The sequence below is a fragment of the Dioscorea cayenensis genome, chromosome 20, assembly GCF_009730915.1.
Source record: "Dioscorea cayenensis subsp. rotundata cultivar TDr96_F1 chromosome 20, TDr96_F1_v2_PseudoChromosome.rev07_lg8_w22 25.fasta, whole genome shotgun sequence".
NCBI classification, from domain to species: Eukaryota; Viridiplantae; Streptophyta; class Magnoliopsida; order Dioscoreales; family Dioscoreaceae; genus Dioscorea; species Dioscorea cayenensis.
In genome coordinates, this window is record NC_052490.1 from 17310182 (window position 1) to 17326808 (window position 16627).

The 16627-nt window shown below is 42.3% G+C and overlaps 1 non-coding gene across 1 annotated transcript; it reads right to left on the minus strand.

The window, feature by feature from the left end:
* Nucleotides 1-11420: 11420 nt before the first annotated feature.
* Nucleotides 11421-11527, minus strand: LOC120251983. Its single transcript, XR_005533541.1, has one exon. It is a non-coding gene; the product is annotated as a small nucleolar RNA R71 (small nucleolar RNA).
* Between the last annotated feature and the right edge of the window lie 5100 nt (nt 11528-16627).

Consider the following 16627-nt stretch of genomic DNA (forward strand, 5'->3'; position numbering starts at 1 on the left):
AGGGAACCTTTGAAGAAGACAAGGTGGCTCCTCAGGACCATCGATACGGACGACAAGGGGGTTTTCTCTATGGATTGCTTGCACTTACTTTCGATTTCATTGTTGACTTTGTATTGCTCCATGGAGAGCTAAACCCCTAGTGGGTTCTTGGACTTGTAATACTTAGGATGATTTTGTTTCATTGACTCTTATTATGTTTCCTTTAATTGATGTTTTAATTAAGTTTCAATCTCGTGTGCTTGTTGCTTTGATTTTCCGTTAGGGTGACACTAGGCTTGAGAATCTATCTAGGTAATCCTATGAAGGGGTGACAACTTCATTAGGGTTAGACTTAGTGAGATTGAAGAGGATTGAGAGGGTGAGTCAAGAGGTAGCAGAACGCCCCCTTTCTCTTCCGACGTGATTTATCCTACCTTCACGTTCCAAGAGTTCTTTGCGGTCGTGATAGAGTGAAGTGCTATGAGACAAACTCTACTAGGGCTTAGTTGCGCCAGCGACAAAGGGAAGTGTTGTAGTATTCCTTAGTGATGGGGCTTAATTGTGACTAGGGGTCTTTCGCTTGGACCAAAGGGTTAGATCTATATTTGGGAATAGAGTTTATCACTTGGAATCCCTAGAGCTTCAAGAAGTCCCACATAGTGATCTACCACATGGATGTGTGCCCAATCATGCGGCCTCGATGAAGAAAGTGAATTCGGGAGTATTTCGGTGAAGTATTGTAGCAATTTACGACAGCGTAACACTGTAGCAAAAATCATTGTAGTAGTTACTGATCATAGCGTGCAGGAAAATGCAACCTGGAAATCCACACGGCCTTGTGGAAATTCCACAGGGGCATGTGGATGCTCGATGTAAGCCTTATAAATACCGCTTTGAGAGTTTTATTTGGGGGATCTTCTTCATATCTTTTACCCATCTTCTGGGGAGATTACAGCTAGAGTTTGGAGAGGTTTTTGCTTGGTTTTAGGAGAGGTTCTATGGCATTCGACGTCAAGTTCCTTTGGAGGATAATTATTGAAGGAGCTTTTGTCGGCATTGATTCTGCAAGATGTGCCCTAGGTTTGATAAGGGAACCTTTGAAGAAGACTAGGCGGCTCCTCAAGACCATCGATGCGGATGACAAAGGGGTTTTCAAAATGGATTGCTTGTACTTACATTCGATTTTATCGTTGATGTTGTATTGCTCTATGGAGAACTAAACCCTTAGTGGGTGCTTGGACTTGTAAACCTTAGGATGATTTTGTTTCATTGACTCTCCTTTAATTGATGATTTAATTGAGTTTCAATATCGTGTGCTTGTTAATTTGATTTTCCCTTAGGGTGACACTAGGGTTGAGAACATATCTAGGTAATCCTATGAAGGGGTGACATCTCCATTAGGGTTAGACTTAGTGAGATTGAAGAGGGTTGACGGTGTGAGTCAAGAGGTAGCGGAACGTCCCCTTTCCCTTCCGATGTGATTTATCGTACCTCCACATTCCAAGAGTTCTTTGCAGTCGTGATAGAGTGAAGTGCTAAGAGACAAACTCTACTGGGGCTTAGTTGCGCCAATGATAGAGTGAAGTGTTATAGTAATCCTTAGTGCTGGGGCTTAATTGTGACTAGGGGTCTTTCGCTTGGACCAAAGGGTTAGATCTATATTTGAGAATAGAGTTTATCACTTGGAATCCCTAGAGCTTCAAGAAGTCCCACACAGGTATAGTGTAGAGGGCTAGTCATGGTTGACCTTAGGTTTGGGACCATGTGTCTTTGGATTACGATGACTCATTAAACTTCAATTAAGAGATATAATATTAGTCTTGCACTTGAAACAATAGTCTTTTGGTGAGCATTGTCCGAGTACCCCATTTTACCATTGATTACCTTTCTTTCTTACTCTTGCTTGTTCTCTTTTCTCTCTACTTTTATTTGCATTGATATTTTAAATCAACATCACAACTTCGTTTTTATTATAGTTAAATAGCAACACTTATGTTTCCAAGCAACTATTCCCTGTGGATTCGACAACCCATTCACTGCGGTATTTTATTATTTTGACGACCCGTGCACTTGTGGTACACACACGCAAAGGGTGTGTTAGATACCTCAAACCATCCTGTAAGTTGAATACAACTTCCTTATCGCCTATTCTTAAGAATCAATTATAGCCTGTGAAATAACTAAGAATGATCTTCCCATAATTAAAGTTACATTCATCTTATAATCCAAGTATTTTAATCACAAAGTCCATCGAGAAGATAAATTTATCAACCTTAACATGCAGATCTTCAACAATCTCCCTTGGATGATGGATCCATCTATTGGGCAATTGGAGGGTCATTTTGGTGGGCTTTGGTTCTCCTAAATACAACCACTAAAAAATCTTGTAAGCCATTAGATTTATGCTTGCTTATAAGTCGGCTAATATCTTCTCATCCAACAAGCCACAAATAGTGCAAGGAATTATGAAACTCTTCAAAATTTTCTCCTTCTTTGGTAACTTGCTTGTTAGGATGGTCTAACAATCTTCACTAAATGTCATTGTGGACACCTCATCCATATTCCTCTTAATGGTTAGCATCTCCTTTAAAAACTTGACATATATAGGCATTTTGTGACGGGGCTTTAATGAAAGAAACACTGATGCGAAAATTCTTGAACATATCCAAAAAATTCATGAATTACTCATCTTGTTAGTCCTTCTTCAAATTGGAAGGATATGGAGTCCTTGGCTTGTATTCTAGCATAACTTATTGCTCCAGTTCCTTGCCTTTACCTTTAGTAGTCCTTTGTGCTTCTATCACACATTCCTCAACCTAAGAAAGTTTCTTCTCCATATCCATAACTAGATGCTCTTCATGCTTCTTCTATTATGGAAGGGCTAGTTCCTTTCCACTCCTAAGAGTGACCTCTATGATTGGCTCACTATGATTTATCTCCGTGTTGCTCGGGAAACTTCTCTGTGGCAATTCTACCAAAGTCTTTGCCATTTGAGCCACCTAGTGTTCCAAATTCTTTGAAGAGACTTGTTGATTTTATATGATAGCCTCTTGTTTTTAGAGTTGAGCAACATTGAATTGAATATATAGAGCAATCAACTAATCTAAGTTAGAGACTTTATCCTTGAGATGGTTGTTGCTGAAAATCATGAGGTTGACTTAGTCTTTATTCACCCTTACCCTTGTCCTCAATTTCTTCAAGAGAAGTTTGGGTGCTTTCTTTGCCCCAAGTTGTATATATTGCTAAATGAGTCATTCTGGAATCTGGTAGTATTACCAATATAGTGAACTTGTTCAGTTGACTTTGCACTTGACTCAGGGGCTGGCACATTATACTAATATGTCCTCCATAAGGCCCACAACTCATAACTGGAGATGTTTTTGTGGGAGTGTCATTCCATCTAATATCTTATTAATGACTTCTACTTGTTCTGCCAAAGAAGTTAAGGCATCAACCTCATAAATCCCTACTGTCTTAGTTGGTCGGGCCCTCTTTGAATACCATTGATACCTGATAAGTGCTAAACTGATCATATTTTCTATATCATTTACATTGCTTTTAGCATGAAATTATACTTGTTTGGCATCTCATTAGTATGAAATTTCATTCTTTTGTTCACAAGGATCTTTATTTCTGTTATTGGAAGAAAGAAGCAAATTCAATGATGTTTTAAAGCAAAATGAAACAAGTTGCTGAAGCAAAATTGCACCATAAATCACAATGGGCAGAAATGAGCTCACTGGGTAGCATGAGCTTACTGAAGCAAGTCTACACTTACCATTACCGTAATCAAGCCATGGCAACATGAGCTCACTGGTAGCAATATAGAAGCCATAACGACCTCATAATAGCCTCACAACGGTAGTTGTGAAGTCAATAAAGGCTGTTATCAAGACACATAATGCCCAAAGACTATGCCAGGATGCGACTTAGAGCCCAAGCAACAACTTACTCACAATGGGCATCACAACGCCGGTGGTGAGGCCGTAGTGGAGTCGATTACTATAAATACCCCAGTATTCTCTAAATTTGAGGAGATTTTTTTGTCGAATAACCTAGGGCATCCTGGTTTTTGGAGATCTAAGCAGTGAGAGACGATGTTTCTTCCATATTCCAATGGATTCTGATGGATTTCTCAAGACTACATCAAACGAGCATCATCAAAGAAGATCGCACATAACATGCATCTTCAAAGATCATCATTAGAGGGGTGTGAGTGGAACACATCATCCAGAAAATCTTAGGATCTTCTAATCCTCAATCTTCAGAGAACTATTGGAGGGAGTTAGTCTAGCAATACATTAAAAGCTTATTTATTCTTTATTTGGTCTTGTGGTTCTCTTGTGCTTTGATGTTTTGCTTGTTTTTATCCATAACAACCTAATTCTAGGGGAATTATATGTCTAGGTCCCTCGGTTAATATTTATAAATCTTGATTGATTAATACAAATTGTTCTAGTGTTTGTAATCATTACATGATTTTAATTGATTATTACATATTGATATGGATCAGAAGGATATGCCCCAATGTTGATGACGCCCATGTCATTATAGATCTATGCATGTTCTAAGAGGTTAGGTATAGCTAAGCTTCTAGATTATGGATTGATTGTCCCTTGGGCTAATTGTCTAATTGGTCTCTTCTCGTGGGATTCTCGCACTTAAGGACAACCTAGGAGGCTGGGGTAGAAGAGATTTCATCTTAAGTTCCTAGTGGTTTAGACCTAGTCGCCATGGCTCATTGGGGCTAGTAGGCCTTTGAATTCTCTCGGTTTGAACCTAGAACACGATTGACACTAAACGACTATCATAATTAATAATCACGATAACTATAGTACTTACTCCCAATTCCTTCTAAGTGTGCTTAATGATGTCTCTAATTGTATTGTTTAATAGTGTTGTACAAGTAAACTAAAGAAAAAACATAAATTATTAGGCTATTGATTAAGTGAAAAGGAAGTAATAGGTGGCTCTCGCCGTTCTTCGGGAAACACAACCCTCGTGTTCACCCATGAGGTATTACTTAATGACCCGTGCACTTGCGGTATAACAAACCAATTGTAGTATACTTGCATGCTTATATATTTGCATAATTTACACACTCATAACCCGTCTATCAATACCCATTAGTGGCAATCTCCTTAACCAACTCATGAGTGGTATCAGGAGATTTACAGCATAATGATTACCCCATGGCAGTATCCAACATTTGCTTAGTGGCAACATTAGGACAATTATAGAAAATATACACTTGCATCTTGTCCACTATGTTGTGCTGTAGGTTTCTTCTCAATAATTCCTTGTATCTCTTCTGTGTATCATTGATAAACGTCTAAATGTATGTATTTTATACATATAATTTATGCACTAGTTATGTACTCTTTAATCAATCGATGCCCTTCGTGTGGTTTAATCATTTTTATTTGTGTTACAAGCCTAGAAGAAGCCTAGGTGAGTCCAAGAACACATTTGGGAAGAAATCTACATCAAAAACTGTGTTTTAGGGCCTCGGGGTATTGTAGCGGTAATGTAGCAAACACTGTAGTAAAATGGGATGAAGAATTTGTGAAGTCTCGGGTTTTGTTGACAAGCAACCTGACGGCCGTGAAGATGCTCGCAAGCCAGATGAAGAATCCGTAGTCAATCTAGCAGGTCTACTATAGTAGTTTTACTGTAGCACTTTACGAAAATTTTGGTAGAAATCCCTAGGCTCTGATGGGCATCTTCAAGCCCGTGTACCAGGCTATGAAGCTTTCTCGGAAAGACCTTTAAAAGAGGATTTTAGGGTAAAGAAAGGGATAATATTCTTCTTAGGCCTCTTGGGCTACCGCACCACCCTTCTTGGCGGTAATTTCTGGCGATCCATTATGCAAAACTTCACCAAGAGGGAGGCAAATATTGGAGCAGGAGATACGGAGAAGATCCAAGGCATCAAAGCATCGTTTGAGGGGTGATCTCTTCAATCCTTCAAGATTTTTTCTTCATCCATCCAAGGGGATCTAAAGCTGGAGGGAGTATTTCTTACTTCTTTTCTTGTTTATTGTTCCTTAGAGTTGTATGAGTGTTCCTCTTTCATGAAGAACTAACTTATTTGTCGTTTGGACATGATGAACTCTAGGGTTGCTGATAACGGCCTTTTGCGTATGAACCGCAAGTGCACGGGTTTATCAAAGTAATAATACCCTAGTGGGGGGTAGTCGTATCCATAGGGAATAGTGATAAAAAAACACCAAGATTGCTATTTAACTAGAATGAAGATGAATTGATAATGGTGTGAACAAAGTCAATGAAAATGGAAATAAAGAAAGAACATGAAAGAGACGCTATAAAAATGAGAGGAAAGGCAATTGATAGAAAAGTGGGGTACCCGGACATTGCTCCCCTTAGGACAATTGCTTCAAGTGCAAGACTAATCATTATGTCTCTTAACTGATGCTTCATGAGTTATGGAAATCCTAAAATACACCGTCCCAAACCTAAGGTCAACCGTGACTAACTCTATACTAGGTCCCGGTGGAGAAATCACTCAGTCTCAACACCTCACACTGTGCAAAGTTGAATACAGCTCTAGGGAACTCCAAGTGATAAACCATATTCCCTAATATAGATCTAACCCTTTGGTCTAAGCGAAAGACCCCTAGTCACAATTAAGCCCCAGATACTAAGGATTACTTCAACACTTCATTCTATTGCTCGCGTAACTAAGCTCAGCGGAGTTCGTCTCTTAGCACTTCACTCTATTGTGACCACAAAGAACCCTTGGAACGTGGAGGTAGGATAAATCACACTGGAGGGGAAAGGGGACGTTCCGCTATCTCTCAACTCACCCTCTCAACCCTCTCTAATCTAGTATTATCTAACCCTCATGGTGTGTCACTAATCCACAAAGGTTACAAAGATGGATTCTCAACCCTAGTGTCACTCTAAGGGAAAATCAATTCAACAAGCATTCAAGATTGGAACTCAAAGACATCAATTAAAGAAAGTATAAGAAAAGGTCAATGAAACAATAACATCCTAGGGTTTACAAGTCCAAGTACCCTCTATGGGTTTAGCTCTCCATAGAGCACAATACAATCAATAATGAAATCAAAAGTAAAGATATGTAATCCATGAATAAAACCCCCTTGGTGTTCGTGTCGATGGTTGTGTGGAGTAGCCTCGTCTTCTTCAAAGGTTCCCTCATCAAGGCTAGGGCACACCTCGCTGAATCGATGCCGATGAAAGTTTCCCCAATAACTCTCTTCTGAAGAAACGCAGTGTTGAAGGCCATAGAACCACTCTAAAAACCTTGCCAAAGCCTCTCTAAATCCTAGCCGCAGGCGCCTCTAAAGATGGGGAAAAGATAAAGAAAGGATGGAAAGAAGGATCCCCAAATCGTCTGAAATCGCGGCTTTAAATAGGCTAGAATCGGGCATCCACACGGGCGTGTGGAATTTGCACATGCCCAGGTGAATCTGCAAAAATTGAATTTTTAGCGGCCTATGAACATCATCTGCTACAGTAAATTGCTACAGTGAGCTGCTATATTATATGTTACAGTACTCCTCCAAAATACTCCTGAATCCACACTTTTCATCAAGGCAACATGATAAGTGCTTGTGTGATAAGAATACTAAGTGTTCTTTCGTTGTGTTGAGAAGTACTGTAGCACCGTACTGCAGAAAACACTGTAGCAGGGTATTATAGAAAACACTATAGCAAAAATACTGCAGCAGTACTGTTTACAGCCGGCCGAGAAAACAAGAAAACAGAGAATTCCACACGCCCGTGTGAAAAATCCACATGGGCGTGTGGATTCCCAATTCTAGCCCTTTAAAAGCCGATTTCAGCCCAGATTTTAGCATTCTTTTCTTAATCTTTTCCCCAACTTGAGAAAGGACGGTGGCTAGGGTTTTTGAGAGATATTGGCTTGGGCTGTGGAGAGGTTCTACGGCTCTGACATCGCGCGCCATTTAGAAGAAGGTTAGTGGGAGAGCTTTCGTCGGCACCGATCCGGCAAGGTGTATCCTACGTCGAACAAAGGGACCCTTGCGACGAGTAGAGGACTCTCCATAAGACCATCGCCATGACTAACGAGGGGGTTTCTATGGATGCTTTGTTTTTTCATTCGATTTCATTGATTGTATCTAGCTCCATGGAGAGCTAAACCCCTAGTGGGTACTTGGGTATTTGTGAACCCTAGGATGTATTCGTTTCATTGAATCTCTTTATTATGCTTTCAATTAATTGATGTTTATAGTGAGTTCCAATCTTGGAGACTTGTGACAAGTTCCCCTTGCGTATATCCCGCAAGTGCACGGGTTTGTCGAAGTAATAATCCCGGATGAACGGGTATCGAATCCACAGGGAGTAGGGAATAAAAACACTTAATCCACTTCTTAGCTATGTGAAAAATCAGTAGTGATAAATGTGACAATGATTCAATTCTCAAAAGTAAAAACAACAAGTAAGAGAGCACGAGTAAAGGAGGAGGTAAGGCAATCGATAAAGATGTGGTACTCGGATAATGATCCGCCTAGGATAATTGTTTCTAGTGCAAGAACCCTCTATTATGCTTCCTGATCAATGCAATGGCGAGTCGTGAAAATCCTTAAATACATAGCCCCAAATCTAAGGTCAACTATGCCTAACTCTATACATGTCCCGGAGGAGAGATTAGATAACCTCTCAACCTCGCACTCGAATAGAGTTGCAATGAGCTCTAGGGATTCCAAGTGATAAATCTCTTCCTAATTATAGACCTAACCCTTTGGTCCAGGTGGAAAGTCCCTAACCACGATTAAGCCCTAGATACTAAGATCACCTCAATGCTTAACAAAGGGACCCATGCGCAACTAAGCCCCAGCAGAGGGTCATCCCTTAGACCATTCACTCTATTATGGCCACAAAGAACTCGAGGAACCAAGGTAGAATCTATCACATCGAAGGGAAAAGGGGACGCTCCTGTACCTCTCGACTCACCCTCTCAACCCTCTCCAACCTAGCTTTTTCTAACGCTCGTGGTGTGCCACTCACTCATAAGGTTACCTACAAGAACTCTCAACCCTAGTGTCACTCTAGGGGAAATGTTCATACAATCAAGCATTCAAGGTTGGAACTCACAACAAACATCAATTAATTGAAAGCATTATAAAGATATTCAATGAAACTAATACATCCTAGGGTTCACAAATACCCAAGTACCCACTCGATATTCCATGTAGCTAAGTACAATCAAAGAAATAGAATGTAAAAGCAATAAATCCATAGAGAAACCCCCTCGATAGTTGTGTCGATGGTCTTGTGGAAAGTCCTCTACTCCTCGTCCAAGGATTCCCTTGTCCGGTATAGGATACGCCTCGATGAAAGCTCCCTCACTAACCTTTTTCCAAAGGAATGACGATGTTGGAGCTGTAGAACCTCTCTAAAACCCTTGCCAATACCTCTCAAAACCCTAGCCGAAACCCTCTCTCAAGTTGGGGAAAAGATGGTGAAAAGAATGCTGAAATCGTGGCTGAAATCGACTTTAAATAGGGCTGGAATCGGGCATCCACATAGTCCTGTGGATTTTTCACACGCCCTTGTGGAATTTCCACACGGGAATGGGTAATTTCCACACACCCGTGTGGATTCTCTGGAATTGTGATTTTCGGCCGGCTGTGAACAGTAACTGTTATAGTGATTTACTATAGTACCTTGCTACAATACTCTGCCAAAAATACTCCCGAATCCACTTTTCATCGAGGTAACATAAACGGGCACACGTTTATGCCGTGGATCGCTTTGCTTTTTCAATAACGGATAAGTTGATGGAGATCTTGTTCTATGTGCATAAGTCGGAATGCTTGAGTGTGACTGCCCTTGTGCCCCTCCAAATGGTTGTGCAAACTCAAATACGGGGAGGTTGGCACACACTCTAGCATCTCGCACCTGACTTATATCTTCGCGTTTGAACTTTAGCAAGATTTCCTCCAAAATCGGTGCATTGTGATCCACATTGGCTTCTTTCCTTCCTAAATGGTTTCACAACCCTACCTGCATAAAAGTAACATAAAAACACACATATTAATGTAAAAACCCGAGAAAAGTAATGCTCAACATAAGGAAAGAACGCTTCGCATTCATATCGCACAAGCACTTATCAACTTGATTGTATGAATACTCCCCTTGAGTGACACTAGGGTTGAGAGTTCTTGTTGGTAACTTTTGTGAGTGAGTGACACACCATGAGAGTTAGACAAAGCTAGATTGGAGAGGGTTGAGAGGGTGAATCGAGAGATAGCGGAGCGTCCCCTTTCCCCTCTGGTGTGATCTATCCTACCTCCATGTTCCAAGAATTCTTTGCGACCATAGTAGAGTCAACAGGCAAAGGGATGACCTTCCGCTGGGGCTTAGTTGTGAGTGCAACGGAGTGAAGCGCTGAAGTGATTTTAGCACCTAGTGCTTAATTGTGGCTAGGGATCTTCCACCTAGACCAAAGGGTTGGTCTATACATAGGAATAGGGTTTATCACTTGGAATCCTTAGAGCTCATTACAATTCTATGAGAGTGCGAGGTTAAGAGGTTATTCAATCTCTCCTACGGGACATGTATAGAGTTAGGCATGGTTGACCTTAGATTTGGGATCATGTAATTAAGGATTTTCATGACTCATTGTTTCATCAATTAGGAAGTATAATAGAGGGTTCTTGCACTTGAAACGATTGTCCTAGGCGGATCAATGTCCACTCATCTGGGATTATTACTTTGACACCCGTGCACTTGCGGTTTACACGCATATACGGACGTGTCAAGTTTTTGGCCTCGTTGCCGGTGAGTAGGCGTTTAGAGATACTTTGCACTTTGTTTTCTTAGCTATTCATTTATTCTATTTCATATCTTCTTTTCTATTATCGTCCTGATTTTTTTTTCTTTCTTTTGGTGCAGCTCCAGGTTATGACCTGAGAGAACCCTTCGATATTGATTGAAAGGAGATCCCGAGCTCGAACGTACATTTAGAAGAAATGTAAAAGAACCTGTGCAAGAACAGTCTAATCTAGCTGATTTGGAAGTAGAAGAATCTGAAAACATGGCAGAAGAGAATGAGCAGCAGCTGGATATTATCTGATTATGCCAGACCTTCAGTATTGGGGACACAATCGAGCATTGTGCGTCCCCCGATTACAGCTCAAAACTTCGAGCTGAAGCCGGCATTCATCCACATGTTGCAACAATCCACACAGTTTAATAGTTTGGCCGATGAGGATCCGAACAGTCATATAGAGAACTCTCTCGAGGTGTGCGACATTCTTAAGATAAACGGGGTAACGGATAATGCCATCAAGTTGAGAGCCTTACCATTTTCCTTAAAAGGGAGGGCGAAGTAGTGGCTACACTCATTACCTAGAGCATCAATTACCACATGGGAGGAGATGGTAGAAGCTTTTCTTGCCCATTATTTCCCTCTCAGAAAATCTGCAAAGCTTAGGAATGAGATCTCATCCTTTGTACAATTGGAATTGGAGTCTCTATTTGAGACGTGGGAAAGGTTCAAGGAGCTCTTTAGAAAGTGCCCGCAACATGGATTCCCGGAGTGGATGATTGTTCAGAACTTTTACAACGGTTTAAATCCGAGTACAAGGCAACTCTTGGATGCGGCAGTAGGAGGTACCTTAGGTAGCAAGACCCCCGGTGAGGCCCGTCAACTAATTGAAGAAATGGGGTTAAACAGCTACCAATGGAATGGTAGGGAGAAGAAAAAGGTAGCCGGCCTTCATGAGATAGATGCAGTAACCTCATTGGCGGCTCAAGTGGAATCATTGAGTAAGAAGTTAGATCTCCTAACTTCAAATAGAGTGGCGGCCATGACTACTTGCACCGGGTGTGGTGGAGGACATGCTCCCTCTGATTGCTCGATCTCTATTGGTGATGCATCTTTGGTTGAGAATATCGATTTTGTAGGTAATGCTATGAGGAATCAAGGAAACCTATACGGCAACATCTATAATCCGGGTTGGAAGAGTCATCTCAATTTCTCATGGAGCAACCAAGGTCAACAAAAGGCCATGGGGCCACCGGATTTCCAACAACAATAGCAAGCTCCAAACATGGAAAACAGAGTTTCAGGTTTGGAGACCCGAATGAATGATTTGGAGAAGGCCTTAACTAGGTTTGTGCAATCATCTGATACAAGGTTCCAATCAGTTGAGGCTACACTTCGCAATTACACCGCCTCTTTGCATAATCTTGAAAATCAAGTAGGACAGATTGCGAAATCCTTATTGGAAAGGCCACAAGGAAGCTTGCCGAGTAACACCGAGACCAACCCTAGAGAGCATGTGAAGGCAATCACTTTGAGAAGTGGTCGAGAGGTTGAGGGTAAGCTTCCGAGTGAGAAGCCCAATGAACACGCACCCGAGGTTATAAAGGTTGAGAAGGGAGCAAACAAAGAGAAGGAGGTGGCACCACCACCTTTCAAGCCAAGAATCCCTTATCCCTCTAGAAGAATGACCAAGGGGATGAACAGTATAAGAAGTTCCTAAGTTTGTTCAAACAACTCCACATCAATATTCTTTATGTTGAGGCATTGGCTCAAATGCCTAAATATGCAAAATTCTTGAAAGATTTGTTGACCAACAAGAGGAAGTTGGAGGACAGTGCTTCAGTGATCTTAGATGCTTCTTGCTCGGCGGTGTTGCAAAAGAATATGCCAAACAAGAAGAAAGACCCTGGAAGCTTCATCATTCTGTGTAATATTGCAATTTGGGTGAAGAAATGTCAATGGCGGACTCAGGGGCCAGTATCAACGTCATGCCATACACCTTCTTTCAGAAGCTAGGCTTGGGAGAGCCTAGGCCCACTCGGATGACTTTGCAATTGGCAGATCGAATAGTGAGACATACGAGGAGTATCATTGAAGACGTGCTTGTCAAGGTGGAGAAGTACATATTTCCTGTAGACTTTATGGTGCTAGACGTCGATGTGGATGCGGATGTACCCTTGATACTTGGGAGGTCGTTCTTGCAGACTTCCAAATCATTAATTGACATGGACGGCAGAGAGTTAACATTGAGAGTTAGAAATAACAAGCTCACATACCGCCTTGCTGAAGCCATGCGGTATTCTCTTGATTTTGATGACACTTTGTATTTTCTAGACACTACTGATGAGATTGTTGATGAATATATGCAGGAAATGTTCAATCCCGACCTGTATGAGGCTTTGTTTGACCAAGAGGTGGACAATGAAATAATCATGATGCTTGGTTCGATGGAAGAAGTACCATCTACCCCAGGGATCATGAAGAAGGTGCTCTGGAAGATGAAGAGGGCTAGGAGACACCGTCGGAAACGCTCCAAGGCTGTTGGAGACGTGCACGAACCAAACAAATTGGATGAATCATTGCTAGGTGGTCCCAAGCCTGATAATTCCCCCTCTATCTTCAAGAGACTTTGTTCATCATGTTTCCAAGCTATGGGTAAGAGGGAAACCTTTATCTATGAGCCCTCGTGAGGTTAGACAAGGTACGTCAAGCTAAGTGACGTTAAATAACCGCTTCTTGGGAGGCAACCCAAGTGTTTAAGGTTTTCTTAATTTGGTAGTTTAGTGTTTGCTTGAATAAATTATTGAGTGTTGGTGTCTTGATTTGTAGATGCTTTTGCTGTGATTTTCTTGTGGACTTGTAATTTCACTGTGTGTTTTTATGTGAATTTGATGAAGTGTTGGTCGTTTAAGCTATCTATCATGTTTCTCACTGGTTTAGTTTCCATATTAGGGAAGGCTCTTAGTGTGTAAACATGTTCAGAAATTTTCTGCAGAGCCTGCAGAGTTTTCTAAGGCATCCAGAGAAAACACACAGGCGTGTGGAATTAACACATGCCCGTGGTTTTGTATTGCGAGCTCATCCAGAGAAGACACAGGGGAGTGGACTCAACCCTGTGAACGACCTTGTGATTCTCGCATGCCCGTGGGTAATTTCTGCATGGGCGTGTGATTTCTTGCAGAAACTTAGCAAACTATTTCGAGAGCACACAGGTTCGTGGACTCGCCCTTGTGGACGAACTTGTGAAATATGCACGGGCGTGGGTAATTTCCAAATGCCCGTGCGGATCTCTATAGACGAGCTATCTCCATCCCGAGAAGACACAGGGGTGTGCGGCTGCCCCTGTGAGTTGGGCTTGTGAATGCCCACGCCCGTGCGGAATTTCCACACGGGTGTGTAAAACACTTAGCGATTCTTCTCGGGTGGACAGAGAAGCCACATGGGCGTGCGGCAGCCCCTGTGGGTCGGGTGCACGGGCGTGGGTATTTCCCACATGCCCGTGTATTTGCGTTTAGAGGCAGTGAGTGTTTTCCTGAGAGTGAACAGGGGCGTGCATCTGCCCTTGTGAAGCTTTCTGTGAAGACGCACGGGCGTGGGTAATTTTTGCACGCCCGTGCGGTTGTACAGAACGCCAAGAGGCATGAGTTTTTTTTAAAAGGATTATTGTTTCTCTTTACCCTCATAACCTCCATTCATCTGAGAGCACTCTTATATTGTTTCCCGTCCTTGTATCACCGATTTGGAAGAATTTTGTTTGGTTTTCCGGCCGATTCTACGTTCTCTTATCTCAACTCGTCGGTAAGCCCTATCTTTGAGTTCCTTCGCAAATTCATGACTTACATCGATGAAATCAGTTAATAATGGTTCGTTTTTATAATTAGAATGATTGTATACATTTAGCACAAAGTTAGCAACGATGTAATAGTGCATTTGTGGATTTTTGAGGCGCAGCCGTGCGTTGTTCACGCCCCGCGGATCCACACGGGCATGTGGAAATTCCGCAAGACAGTGTGGAATTCTGCAACATTCCTTAATTAACTTGTTTGATTGATTTTTTTTTTTAATTTTGCAGATTATGGTACCCAGGTCAAAGATGCAAGCTGATAAGCGACCGCGAGAGACGTCTCCTGAGTCCGAGAGCATGAGATTCACCATCCCCGAGCACCAGGCTCGATTTGAGCGTCTGTTGAGACTTCGGTTCTAACAGACTCGATTCTTGGACACGAGTATACTGAAAGACTTGCAGCAGGGAGATGAGTTGACAGATGAGGTTGAGGATCTCGTTTCGGTGGGTGGTTGGAGGCAGTTATTGTCGATTAGAGAGCCAGCCATCCGTGAGCTTACATTCGAGGTCTTGTCATCATTTGAGTTCGACAGATCCTATGTGAGATTTGACAGCCTCGACGTCATTTAGTCCAGAGCACTTGGACATCACTATAGTCTGAGTATCACTCAGTTCTCAGTTTGGCTCGGCTTGTATTAGGAGACATTTATAGACACTGATGAGTGTTCTCAGTTATCGACAGATTATCCTGTAGCCTTGACCCCGTAGAGAGCTTACAGAGCATTATGTGGTCAGGGCCAGTATGAGCGGGGGGTATCCAAGGCCACATGTCTTTCCCAACCTGCGTATCGATATCTACATGCCATCATGAGCAGGTCGGTGAATGGGCGTGGTGATATCACTGGCGTTCTGAGCCAGCAGGAGCTTCTATACTTGTATTCGATGATGCAGTGCATACCGATCCATCTAAGGCACATGGTCGCAGAGTACATTTGACATTAGGGCCAGTATGCCAGATTGGGAGCGATCTTCTCTAGTTTATACATTACGAGATTAGCTCTGGTTATGGCTCTCTTGGGCGCAATTCGCGGGGCCGAGAAGACGAGTATACCTGCGCTCCTGAGCCTGGAGATGATGAGATTGATGGGCATGGTTCGCAGGGTTCGGACGGGCGTTTATGCTCTAGTGCTATTGATTCCGGAGATAGCCGAGGAGGAGGATGATAATGTCGAGGCTTCCGAGCCTACCCCTGAGCCTCAGCCAGCATCGATGGAGACTGAGGCACCTCTGATGGCATAGGATCCACCCCCCAGACACATATTTTCACCATCTCGAGCCTATGATCACTTTGAGAGGCTCGAGAGTGTTGTGGGGGTGCTTCGGACAGAGATTGCTGAGATTCGTTTAACGCAGGCCACACAGCATACAGAGTTCATGGCACGTTTCGACATGTTACAGCGGATTTTAGAGCGAGACGTCGCCTCATCATTTGTCCTGCGGTCGAGAATTCCCACGGCATGTCCAGCACCTCCATCCCCTATTCCAGCACCGGTTGACCCACCGTGTACTTCATCACTAGCACTAGTAGTAACAGAGGAGCCAGAGCACGACACCGACACTTGATTTGTTTTTTTTTTCTTTTCTTTTATTTTACTTTTGCACTTATATTTTGGACTTGTATTCTCAGAAAGGACTCCCCTTATGAGTTTATCTTTTATTTTGCTATCTCGAGTTGTATTCATTGCTTCATCTTTTATATACTCGAGTTGTTTTATTTTTATTGAGCTTCACTAAACCCCCTCGTGTATGCGTGCAGATGGTCTTGTCATCATGGGAATTGAGAACTTTGTCATGGGCACGGCCAAGGTGTTTCGGCACTTGGCCGTGTGAGCTTCACAACCTATTGGAACAACACTCCCAAGGACTTATCTCCATCAAATGCAACACTAGGAGTCAGGGGAGTATTGTTTTGATTGCTTATCCCACATTTGAATTTAATTGATATACATTATGAGTGAGCTTACATGAGTACATTGGGGATAATGTACAACTTAAGTGTTGGGGGGATTTTTAATAGTGCA